General features: G+C 49.5%; 1 protein-coding gene and 1 long non-coding RNA gene across 2 annotated transcripts in view; one reads left to right on the top strand and one right to left on the bottom strand.

Moving 5' to 3' along the window:
• Positions 1–10,529, bottom strand: part of LOC138823408 (uncharacterized) — a 52,727-nt gene extending 42,198 nt beyond the window's left edge. Inside the window, exon 1 of the long non-coding RNA XR_011370791.1 lies at positions 10,224–10,529. This is a non-coding gene — a long non-coding RNA (uncharacterized lncRNA). The remainder of the gene's footprint in view (positions 1–10,223) is intronic.
• A 149-nt stretch (positions 10,530–10,678) lies between these two features.
• Extl3 (exostosin like glycosyltransferase 3) overlaps positions 10,679–12,704 on the top strand; it is a 69,198-nt gene continuing 67,172 nt past the window's right edge. The window contains exon 1 of the mRNA XM_070016762.1: positions 10,679–10,749. The gene's annotated coding sequence lies outside the window, so the exon portion shown is untranslated. The remainder of the gene's footprint in view (positions 10,750–12,704) is intronic.

Here is a 12,704-nt window from a genome sequence, read left to right on the forward strand (position 1 = left end):
TAGAGTAGACTGTGCGAGACTGACAGAAGTTAGCTATAATGGAATGCATGGTGCCGGTCGCTCATGTCTGCAGTCCTAGTTACTTGAGAGGCTGAGATCTGAGGATCCTGGTTCAAACCTATTTAAAGTGATAAAGTACCAGCCTTGAGCTGGGGGAGGGAGAGACGAGAAAGCAAAAGGCCCCATGAGTTCAATCCTGGTACCAGCGCGCGCGCACACACGCACACACACACACACACACACACACACACGCAGCACGCACGCATGTGCGCACACACACGCACGCACGCGCACACACACACACAGAATAGCAGATAATTGAGATGAGGAAAGTGCCCAGTGCAGGGGTGCAGGGATTGTCCCTGGCTCCAAACAAGGGCATGGGTAGAGTTTCAGGCGAAGCAGAACTGGGTGGTGGCAGAGGCTTAAGGAAACTCTCCTGCCTGGATCAAGTGTCAGAGGGAAGTGAGAAGTAAGACGGCCTGGGGAGAAAATGGCAGCGTCAGGAGCCAAAGCAATCAGTCACCAGAGAGAATAGGAAGGAAGGAACATGAATGCAAGTAGTACTCAGTTAATCACAGCAGCATGGAGTTCCTCTAGTGTCACTGAGGATGGGGGGTGCAGCTCCTTGGGGCTGGCTGGCCCCCCAGGATTACAATGATGCCAGGAATGTGTGCTTCCTTTGGGTCTTGGAGTTGCTGTGAAGCTGCTGCGTAACTTGGGGAGACGATGCTTTCCCCAGATGAGTGTACTTACCTTTCCAAATGGCATTTGAACTCACACGTGCTAATATCTGCATTGCAAATGCTGCACATCATTTTGGTGCTCAGCCATGTCCCTGCCCTACCCAGCAGTGCTGTGTGGCCTCCCGAGCACCTTGGGCCCGAGCCAGACCTCAGTCTACCACTCATTTCCCTGGCGCTAGTGTCCTGGAGCCCTGTGGTCTTCTGGTCTCCCCAGGCTGATTGTTTCCAGCTGCTCTCGTGGTCCTCAGAAGAACACACAAAGTCTATGGTATGGGTTGGGTGCAAGGGATAATGAGGGGACACTTGTGGTTCTGAGATGAATTTGGCTGTTGTTTCTGGAGGTGTTTTATTCTGAGGGACAACTGTGGAAGGGGGTAGCTCAGGTGATACAGAGGAGCTGAAGATTGAGGTTTGTTTGAAGCCAATCTAGGCAGAAAAGTCCATGACGCTCTTGAACTCCTCAAAAGAAAAGAAAAGAAAAAGCCAGAAGTGTAGCTGTGGCTCAAGTGGTAGCACACTAGTCTTGAACAAAATAGCTCAGGGACAGTGTCCAGGTCCTGAGTTCCAGCCCTAGGACTAGTGTGTCTTAGATGACAGAAACGCAGTTAAAATGCCCTCTTCTACATGGGATGGGGTGTTTTTCTCTTTGCAATTAGCTTATCAGCAGGAGATCATTGATAGATGAACATCTTTATTTCCTAATGGATAACATAAAGATGGGAGATCATTTAAGACAGGAGGAAATGCAGTCAGCATCAGGATGCAAGCTCGCACTGGGAGAGTGCCTTGTGAAGGCCACACAGGATTGTAGGCACTGAACTGGTTTGGTGTGTGGCAGACCATCCTTGACCAGCTTTACACAAAATCTGAGCAGAGAATCCTGCCTTCTCTTGAATTCCCCTTTTGTCTTTTCCGATACTAATCGCCCAGCGCTCCATCTGTGAACATCATCCTTTTCCTTTTCATCGCTGTGGATTTCCCCATCTATGCCCCAAATAGAAGGAATGACAGCAGCAATATCAATCATTCTCTTCTAAAGAACCTGAGGATTGGAAAAGTCCTTAGGCTACCAAACCCAAGGTCAGAAGCTTATCCCATTTGGAAAAAAAAAAAAAGCCACAGACAAATGTTGGAAAGAAAGAAAAGCTTTCTTCAGTATTCAAAGAATGGACATGTGGTGGCCTTGGCTCACAAATAAGTGTCTCATTCTCTAGGGAGTTGAGGGGTGACAGATGGAGCACAGAAATGACGATAGAAAGAGGCTAAAAAAAGGGGAGGAACATTGGTGTCTACTGGGGGTAGGTGCAGATCTTCCAGTAACTCCGGTGCCTTCTTTTCACTCCCGTCATGGTAACAGATGATCAGCCACACGTAGAGAAGCATGCCCCCAAGCTGATTCTGGAATGGTGCAGGCTTCATATTCATCTCAAAAAGCATCAGAGCTGCAGCTCAGGCCGTGCATCTCTCTGGGAAGGGCCAGGTCCACTGGAAGGAAGCTTGGAGCAGTTGTCTGGCCCAGAATTTTCACACTTGAACTATTCCTTTCTTCCTTGATGCATTACCCTTCCCAGCCACCTTGATCCCTTGAATGGGGATATTGTCTACTCCAAGTCATCCAAAACAAAGCCTCTGTTCTTTTGAGCAGCATGGAGCCCCCAACCCCCAGATGCTTAGGAAATATAACCCCTAAGAAAACAATACAAGGTTAAGAATATGAGGTCAGGAGCCCTTATTCCGGTAAAGGGGCTGGCCTAGTCCAGAAACTTCACTCCTCATATGATCCCTGCTTCAGAGCGTCAGTAGCCTCCATCTCACGGAATAAGTCTAGAACAAAAATCCTAGAGTCAGGTTGATTCAGTCAAGAGTGAGAAGTTAGCCAGAGTCAATAGGCTAAGATCTGAGGATCTCGGTTCGAAGCCAGCCCAGGCAGGAAAGTCCGTGAGCATCTGATCTCCGATGAAATCACAGAAAATGCCGGAAGTGGCTGTGCAGCTCAAGTAGTAGAGTGCTAGCCTTGAGAAGCTCAGAGACATACCCAGGCCCAGGTTCAAGCCCCAGGAGTGGAAAAAAAAAAAAGAGAGAGAGAGAAATGAATTGGAGGACAAATCAGAATCCATAGAACTGGACTCCACAATGCCCTGCTGATCCAGCTCAATCTTTCATGACAGGGAAGAGGCTGTAGGCAAGAGGGCACACTCAGTTTTGGATTGACAGCCACCCTTTAAAATCCTAAGAACCTGCTACATAGGACAAAGGGAAGGCTCCCTCCATCCGGCCTCCCCACCCCTGTCTAGCCCACAGCCCCTGACCTGTGCTCCTATTGTCGGTCTGCCACCTGAGGACCATACTACCCCTGGACAGTGTACTGATTTTTAAAAATGTCCATTTTCACCAGGCACTGGTGGCTCACGTATATACACTTAGCTATTCAGAAAGCTAAGAGCCTGAAGATTGAGGTTCAAGGCCACACAGGGCAGTAAACTCCAAGGGATTACATCTCCAGTTAATGAACAAAACACTGAGCTGGAGATGTGGCTTAATGAACAAGCAAACTGGGCAGGATCAAGGCCCTACGTTCAAGCTCCAGTTGCAGAACGAGGGTGTCGCAGGCATAGCTGCGTGCCCTGGCCAGCAGACACTGGAGTGCTGCTGTGTGTCCGCACCAGCGTGGCCCCCAGGAGCAGTACGCTGCCACGGCTCGTCTACAGCTGTCTGTCTTTCCAGGTGAATCTTTCCATGCAGCTCTCCATCTTTTCTTTTTTTTTTCCCCTGCCTCTTCTTGCTTTTGCTTCTCTGCAGCCCTGTGGGAGCCATGGTTAATGGACTCTTGAGTAAAACATACGTCCATCTGATGGCAAAGGCTCCGTTTCTTACATCCCCAGCATGGACTCTGATGGGGAAAAGTCTAGAACCATAGCCTACAGTTTACTCCCCGTTTCTATGTTCTAAGACCTCACTGCCCCTTTACAATGCTGACCTTTGAACTCATCACATGTTCCTCCTCCCATGCCTTTTTTCTTTTCCAGAATTCCATCGTGAGTTTTATGCCTCTACACTTTCTTTTGCTTTTTTTTTTTTAACTTGTCATAATATGAGGCTGAACATTAGTAATTTTTTTTTTTGGTCGGTTGTGGGGCTTGAACTCTGGGCCTGAGTGCTGTCCCTCAGCTCTTCAGTTCAAGGCTAGCGCTCTACCATTTGAGCTACAGCGCCCACTTCCAGTTTTCTGGTGGTTTATTGGAGATAAGAGTTTCACGGACTTTCCTGCCCAGGCTGGCTTTGAACCACGATCCTCAGATCTCAGCCTCCTGAGTAGCTAGGATTACAGGCATGAGCCACTGGCGGCCGGCTCGTTAGTAATTGTTATATTGATAAATATCCATGAAATATTTAAGCTCACTAATGATGTTCTTCATTGATTTTTAGGCTCAATTATCTTTCTTATTTTGTTGGTTGTGGGCTTGAACTCAGAGCCTGGGCACTATCCTTGAGCTCTACCATTGCTCTACCATTTGAGCCACAACGCCACTTCCAGTTTTCTGGTGGTTAATTGGAGATAAGAGTCTCACTGTCTTTCCTGCCTACGTTGGCTTTGAACAGGGATCCTCAGATCTTAGCCTCCTGAGTAGCTAGAATTATAGGTGTGAGCCACTGACTCCCTCTAGTTTCTAATTTTAAAAACCATTTAGTTGGATATTTTTTTCTCTCAAGAATTTTTGTGGGGGCTGGGAAGGTGGCTCAGTGGTAGAGCACTTGCCTTGCATACCTGAGGCCCTGGGTTCAATTCCTCAGCACCACATAAGCAAAAAGAGAGAGAAAAAAGCCGGAAGTGGCACTGTGACTCAAGTGGTAGGGCACTAGCCTTGAGCTGAAGAGCTGAGGGACAGCGCTCAGGCCCAGAGTTCAGGCCCCACGACCGGACCACCCCCCCCCCAAAAAAAAGACTTTTTGTGAGCAGGTAAGTCATAGGTTGCTGATGGCATGTCTATGAGGATTGATTCCCTGGAAACCCAGGAATGTGAGAGTAGGTTCAAGGTTGGGCTAGTTAGGCTTTTGGAGCCTAATAGTTCCACCTAGTGCTCAATTTTTAAATTGCATAGCCTGGAAGAAGGAGGTGGAGAGAAAAGGATCCTACTGGAGTGTGAATCCGGGATCAGGATTGGTTTTCAAGCAGGTTGCTGTCAGGAATGAGGCCAGCAGAGACAGGAAGCAAGGGAGGATCTGACCGGACTCCATGACTTCTGGGCCTCTTCCTGTTTATAGTAACAAGTACAAAGAGCCGATCCTCACCGTGCAAGAATCTGGGCCTCAACAACAACTCTCTTGGTATATAAATATTCCAGAATGTTGTCTTATCTTTCAGACTCAAAACACTTGTGGGTTTGTTGTTGTTGTTATTGTTGGCATAAAGATTTCCATTTTGGTCATTTGAAAACCAGAACCATTTACATCTTGAGATGAATTTAGAAGGTTACCCCTACTTGAATTTTCAAATGAACATAAGCCATCTAGCAATGGCCTTGGAGATCCGTAAAATGCTCCAGAGAAGAAAGGTAAGTGAGAAGAACCTTCTCGCAAGAAAGGGACATAACCTTCAAAGAATTTTGAACAACACAACATACACAACAGTGTCTTATTGATAGTGAGAACTCTCAGACCCCCTGCTATATGTGACCGGAGCAAAAAAAGTAAAATCGATTCAGGAAACTGAGTGAGCAACAGAGTGCAGTCCCTGGGAAAAGCACCACCAAAAAAGTTACCCAAACCAAGCCAGAAATCTCTATGTTTGAAGGTGAATTCGGGGGAAATTCAAGCCTTTGTTTTTGACATTCCTTTTGATATCTTAAAATACATTATTATTAAGCCGGGCGCTGGTGGCTCACGCCTGTAATCCTAGCTACTCAGGAGGCTGAGATCTGAGGATCGTGGTTCAAAGCCAGCCCGGGCAAAAGAGACCTTGAGACTCCTATCTCCAATAAACCACCAGAAAACCGGAAGTGGCGCTGTAGCTCAAGTGGTAGAGCGCTCGCCTTGAGCTGAAGAGCTGAGGGACAGTGCCCAGGCCCAGAGTTCAAGCCCCACGACCAACCAAAAAAAAATTATTATTATTATTATTATTATTATTTGCTACATTTGGTCAAAGCTGTGTGTACTAAATTGTAAGAAGTGCCAAGTACTGGAACAGATGCTTAGCATATCTCAGCATTGTTCATCTCTTCCCCACAAGTATGATCACGGTGTGTGTGTGTGTGTGTGTGTGTGTGTGTGTGTGTGATGGCTGAGTCTGGATGGCTTGCTTGGATTGAGAAGCACCTAGATTAGTGGAGCCCACTTGAGTGAGTCTGCGAGGTCTTTCCAGAGAGGCTTTGCTGTGGGAGGGAGACCTGCCCTGCATGGCATAAGGAGAGAAAAGAAGGCGCCACTGACTCCTCTCTGCTTCCTGGACGCCTCCCTCCTGCAGGAAGTACCCTCCTCCCCCTGCAGGAAGTACTGCCATACCACAAGACCAGACACAAACCACCATGCACTGAAGCCTTGAACAGTGAGCCATTTCATGCAGTCTTCCTCCACTTTATGGTTATGTTGTTTCATTGAGACGGGGTCTTATTACATAGCCAGTACCTTGTACTCACCAAGTGCTGGGATTACAGGTATGAGCCACCATGCCTCTCCTCATGTGAAGTTGTTTTCTCAGGCATTTTCTACAGCAACAAAATGTCTGACTAACACAACTCCCATTTCACAGCCGGGGAAAGTAGAGAAAGAGGAAGACTCACAAGATTCCACCGTTAATACAGGCAGAGCTAAAGTTTATCCTACACAACCCAGCTCTGGTGTCTAAACAGCCAAACACTATCGTACTGTCACTCCCCAAACTAAACTATTGGTATTTCAGCGTTACAGGCAATAAAAATTCCTATTTTGCCTTATAATTGGGCTGTAATCAGCAACTCAAGGGAGCTGTGTTCCGAAAGCTTCATAAATTCCCAATTCACAAACCCATTTGAGATGTATTTTACAGATCATCAGCTCAATCCTAAAGAGAGCTGCTTCCAGGTTTTACAGTTAACAGGCACTCACAGAGGAAGAGCAAGCTCATCACTGCCCACACCAACCTCAGGGGTCAGGACTAGACATCTTGTCCAGCCCTCATACCTCGGGCTGCTCACCAAGCCAAAGAATGCACCTGGGGGGCGGGGCCTCTGGATCCTCCACTCACGCATGAGCAGTGGTGTGTTTGTGTAACCATAAGACCCAAGTGTAGAAACAAGAGCAAAGAGCTCCAGAGTGCACCGGAATGGGGCTGAGATGTATCCACACCCAGGGCAGGGTCTCCAAGGGAGCCTTTAGCCACTGCCTGGCGGTTCCCCTGGCCTCCGGTTTGTCACTTGTTTATCTGAATAATGACTTTTTTTTCTGCATAAGGAGGTTTTCCATAGCCCAATGCTGGTGGTTCACACCTCTAACCTAACTACTCAGGAGGCTGAGATATGAGGACCCATGGTTCAAAGCCAGCCTAGGCAGACAAATCTGAGACTCTGATCTCCAATTAACTAGCAGAAAGCTAGTCCCTTATTCTCCCTCTCCCTCTCTTTCCTTCTCCCTCTCCCTTGTCCTTGTCCCTTTCCTCCTCTCCCCCTCTCTTCCCCCTCTTCTCAGACACAGCATGTAGGCCCTCACCAGATGCCAGGCCCTTGACCTTGCACTTCCCAGCTTCCAGACCTGTGAGGAATACATTGCTTCTCTTTGTAAATCACTCGTGCAATTCTGTTCTTGTAGCACAAAGCAGCCACACATCCGTTTTCTGCTCTTTTTCGATGGAACTGGAGCCCTCTTCAGTCCACACCCCATTGCGGAGTGCCTACTGTGTGCGGCCAAGTTTCAGCTCTGAGATTGCATGCACAGGGTAAATCAGCACAGTCTTTGCTGTCTGATAGGGCTTTCTCTCTGATAGGACAAAATAGACAATAACCAAGGGATAAAAATAGAAAGCACCAACAAGTGCCTCACAGAGAACCAAAACACCAAAATGGAGTTGGCCGAGGCAGGCTGTGTTCTGAAGAAGCCCAGTAGTGTACAGACAGCTGAGGAAGACCAGGCAGAGCAGCGGCTGGCTTTGTAAAGAAGAAACAGGTTTGAAACAAGAGATCAATAAGGCTCGGTCACACTGGTAAAGTTAAAAGCTGGTAATGGATGGCAGGCGGACACAGTCTTGGGGAAAGGGACAGTGATAGCAGTAGAGATGGAGAACAGATTGGGGTGCACCGTGGATAAAGTCTGCAAGTGACAAGGAGGATAGAAGAATAAAATATTGCCAGGCTTGGTGGTGCATTCCTGTAATCCCAGCACTCAAGAGGTAGAGGCAGGAGAATCATGGATTCAGGGCCAGCCTGGGCTATACTGAAAGATGGTGCCTCAGCAATCAAAGGCTTGGAGTATAGCTCATTGGTAGAGCATTTGTACAGCATGTTCAAGCCCTGGGTTTGAACCCCAGTATCACAAAAAGAAAAAAGGAGGAAAAAGGAATGCCAGAAGCTAATGTGTGGCTCAAATAACACAGCTCCAGCCTTGAGAGGAGTGAAAATGCTGAGTGAGAGGGCAAGGTCTTGAGTTCTAGCTTTGGTACTGGCACAGAGAGAGACAGAGACACAGAGATAAAGACAGAGGAAAATAAAATCCAGCTCCAATACATGGGCCTCTGAACATATTTAAGTGTGTTTTCTAGGAGATAATTTTGAGTCTCCTGAAACAGAACTGCTTTTGGCTGGAGAATGATTTCTACCTTCTAAGGCAAGAGGGCGGATGGCCTTGGATTTGGCATCTGGCAGAAGGATTTGTTGGCTTGATGCCCTGGCCCACAAGGTCAAAAGCCCCAGTGACGTATGAAGGACATTGCCATGGCTTCTTTTTTCCATGCCTATAGCTCTTTCCTGTCTCAATCTCTACAAAACACTTCTTATTCTCTTCATCCTTGTGCTTTTCTGGGTGAAGGTCAGAGGGGATGCAGGGTTAAATACAGAATCAGTCTGTCTACTGCCAGCTGCTCCAGTCATCCTGGCTGGACCTTGTCATCTGGGCTCTGCTGTGGGAGCAGACTTAGAATTTTAAAAGGGAAAAAAACCCTGTTTCTTTTAGGCTTTGCCAAAGCAAAGGGCTAGGGGTTCTCTCCTAATCGGTGTTCACCAGACCAGTTCCTGAAGCAAAGGGAAAAGCAGCTCCCAGTTCACGGTGCCACGTTTTGGTCACAACCACTCTTCAGCCACATCCGCACCACTTGGGAGGCAAAATCAAGACTCACAGCCAGCAAGGGAAATAAGTTTTGTTTTGGTTTTTTTTTTGCCCATCCTGGGGGCTTGAACTCAGCGCCTGGGCACTGTCCCTCAGCTTTTTTTGCTTAAGGCTAGCACTCTGCCACTTGAGCCACGGCACCACTTCCGGCTTTTTTCTGTGTAGGTGGTACTGAGGGCTTCCAGCATGCTAGGCAAGCACTCTACCATGAAGCCACATTCCCAGTCCCAGGAATAATAAGTTTGAGAGACCTCTTCACCAGTGGCGGGGCATGGTGTACAGGCCTGTCACCCCGGCAATATGGAAAAACCGCAAAGGAGGATTGACTGCAGTCCAGGCTTGCCTGGGCATGAAGTGAGACCTTATCTTGAAAATGCAAAAAGGGTTAGGGGGATGGCTCAATGGTAGAGCATTTGCCTAGCGATAGGGAAATCCTGAGTTCAAACCCCAGTACTACAAAAAAGACTAAAACAATGCTGAGATTTTTCTCCTTTTTTTTTTTTTTTTGGTCTTGTTTGTTTTGTTGAGACAGAGTCTTGCTATGTGGCCTTGCCTGACCTTAAACACTGGCCTCCGCCTTTGCCTTTTGATTGTTGGTATTACAGGCATGCACTTCCACACTCAGCCACACGCTTTCCTTCCTCAGTAAATTCAGTTAGCAGTGATGCACGGACTGCGAACCTGCATGTGGCAAGTGTACCTGGCAAAGCTTGGGGGCTGCAGGAATGACCTGGTGCTTCCAGTGCCTAGTGGTTCCTTTTCATCTGCTGCCGCTAAACCTTCGGAGGCCTGGGAACTTATTGACAGGCCTAGTTCTCAAGGCTCCTAGGTGCTCCTCCTTACAGCCACACCGAACCCTTGTGAACTTAGACGCAGGAAGATAGTGCAGTGGGCTTCGCTGGCGTTCAGCTCTGGGAAGCCATTTCCTATTGGGAGGGGGTCTGTCTCAGCCCTGAGATTTGTCCAGCCGTGCAACTAAGTCTATGGCAGGGTCTGGGGAGTGTCTGCAAGGTTGCCAGTCTTCTTCACGTGCCTAAATCCCTCTGTTAATGATGCGCCCCGCAGACACCCCTACCCAGAAGGTGCAGAGAGCAAAGCAACGGACGCATTTCTTGCGTTGAACTTGGATAAGAGACCCCGGGGTTGTCTCCGGCGGTCTTTGGCCCTGTCAGTTATATTTTTTATTACCTTTAAGTGGCGGCACAAAGGAAGAGGGATGTCACCCTTCCATCATTCTTCCTGGGTGTCGTTTGCAGCAGCGCCCGCCAGGGGTCAGCACAGGTTCGGCGTTGGTCTGCGGCGACCCACAATGCACCGGGCTCCCGGCTCCTGTGGCTGCTTCGACTCAACTGTGGGCAGCGACCGAGATCCGGGAGTGGGTGGGTTCTGGGGGCGTGGCCTGATGTTAGTTGGGCGGAACAAGTCGGAGGGGCGGGCCTGGCTGGGTTGGCTGGAGCTTGCAGGGAGGGGCGTAGCCTGTTCTGCGTGGGCGAGGCCTGGTTGGGCAGGCGGGGCACTCAGGGGGCGGGGCCTGGTGTGCTGGGGCGCGGCCTGGTTGGACAGGCGGGGCACCCAGGGGGCGGGGCCTGGTGTGCTGGGGCGCGGCCTGGTTGGACAGGCGGGGCATTCTGCCCTGGGGGCGGGGTCGGGGCCGCGCGTCCTCCGCCGAGGCTGTCTCCCGCGCTGCGGACCTGCGCACCTGGCGCGCAGCGAGGTAAGGTTCGTCCGTTTCCTGGGCGTCAAGTGTCTTCTTATCTGTGCGTCCGGGGAGCCGCGAGGAGCTGCGGGTCCAGGACGCCGGTGCACTTCTCGCCGACGCCCTGTGCTGAAACTCTTTGTCTGGTCGGGGTTCTCCCGCCCTCGGGTCCGCGGCGGGCTTGGGAGGCCGGGTGCGGCGGCGGTCTGCGCCCGCGGTGCGGTGCGTGCGCGCCGGCCGGGGCCGCCCGGGGCCGCCCGGGTCCGGGGGCCGCCCGGGTCCCTCCCGCCGGCTCCGTGGCGCACGCCGGGCCCGCGCCGCGCGGCTCGGCCTGAGTTGGAGACTGCGCGGTCGGGGCTTCCCCCGAAGTAAAGTTCGGTAGGTGGGAAACGCGGGGAGCCCGGGCCCCGGGGCGGAGCTGGCGGGGGTCGCTGCCCTCGGCCGGCGCCCCGGGCAGGGCGAGCGCGGCCTCGTCTCGCCCAAGCCCACCGGCCGATCGGCCGCAGTGCTGGGCCGCCGCCGAGCTTCCGGTGCCTCGCGCCTGTCATCCTAGCTACTCCGGAGGTTGAGGTCGGAGGATCGTGGTTCGAAGCCAGCCTGGGCTGCAAAGTCCGGGAGACTAGCTCCAATGAAGTACTCACAGAAGCCGGAAGTGGCCCTGCGACTCCTCAGATAGCGAACGCTCGCCTTGAGCAAAAGAAGGGGGCTGTTCCTGGCCTGCTTTTGCTCAAGGCGCAGGACAGGCAAGAAAAAATTAATATATATAGATATATATGCATGTGTATGTATGTGTATATATAATATACTTCTGCCACTGAGAACGTCTAACTGTTAAAATTATATTCCTCCCAAATCTGAAATGCTAGGAATGCACACAGATTCCTTTTTGTTTTTTCAACTAGTCACACTCCTTGACTTGATAACATAAGCAAATTCTTTCAGATTGTTGTGACCTGACAGCTGTGTTTAAGGTAAGGAAGAGTTAGGAATCTACATCTTGGTTAGGCAGAAGTTTAGTTGTCCTTAACGCTGCGTGTCATCTTCTTCCCCTAGAAGTTTTAGCTCTCCTTCAGTAGGAAATTATGATTTGCTCCTTATGTGTACAGTTTTCTAGTCGGAAGAGATTTGCATTTTCCATGTCAACTATTTATGTTCGCTTAAGATCATTGTGTATTTATGAGTAAAACCATATGAATCTTTAAAACATTTAAAACAAAAATAATCCAGCTTAACTGCTGTATGTTAGTGACTCCCATAATGACATAGGTTACCCCCCCGCCCCCAAAGAGATAGCCTAGTGAGTCCTTAACCATCACCCACGAGAACTGGAAGCTTAGGAAGGGCAGTTTGGCAGTTTTGTGGCAAGATCATTGTCAGTGGAATACAGATGCAAGCCCCAGTGAGCTCCTCGCCCAGTCCAGAGCTTCCTGGGGAAAGACGTTTAAATACAAGCCATGGGCTCACTAAACACATGCGGATCAAGTGTAAGCACATAAAAACTTGCAGATCAAGTGTAAGCACATAAAAACATGCGGATCAAGTGCAAGCACATAAAAACATGCAAATCAAGTATAAGCACATAAACACATGCAGATCAAGTGTAAGCGCATAAAAACATGCAGATCAAGTGTAAGTGCATACACTTTGGGTTATTTTAAGGAACAGGTGGCCTATTGCCTTGCTAACCTTCCAGTGCCCTTCATGCTTTGCACAGCTGCCACAGTTCTTAAGGGGGAGGTAAACTTAAAACTGACCGGGAGCCACAGAGTGGCGTTTACAGGTGCTGGCACAATTGGACGTCCCATCAATGATTATTCCTAAAGCAGGTATTTACCAAGCACCTACCAAATGTCAGACAGAGTAGCTCACCCTTAATCGAAAAACAAACAAAAACCACATGCAGGAGCTGCTAATGGGCCATGTCAAACCTTGGAAGTAGGTACATGGGGCATTTCTTAGACACTGATGAAGCC

This window comes from Dipodomys merriami, unplaced genomic scaffold, assembly GCF_024711535.1.
Source record: "Dipodomys merriami isolate MVZ:Mamm:240054 unplaced genomic scaffold, mDipMer1.0.p SCAF_12, whole genome shotgun sequence".
Classification (NCBI taxonomy): Eukaryota; Metazoa; Chordata; class Mammalia; order Rodentia; family Heteromyidae; genus Dipodomys; species Dipodomys merriami.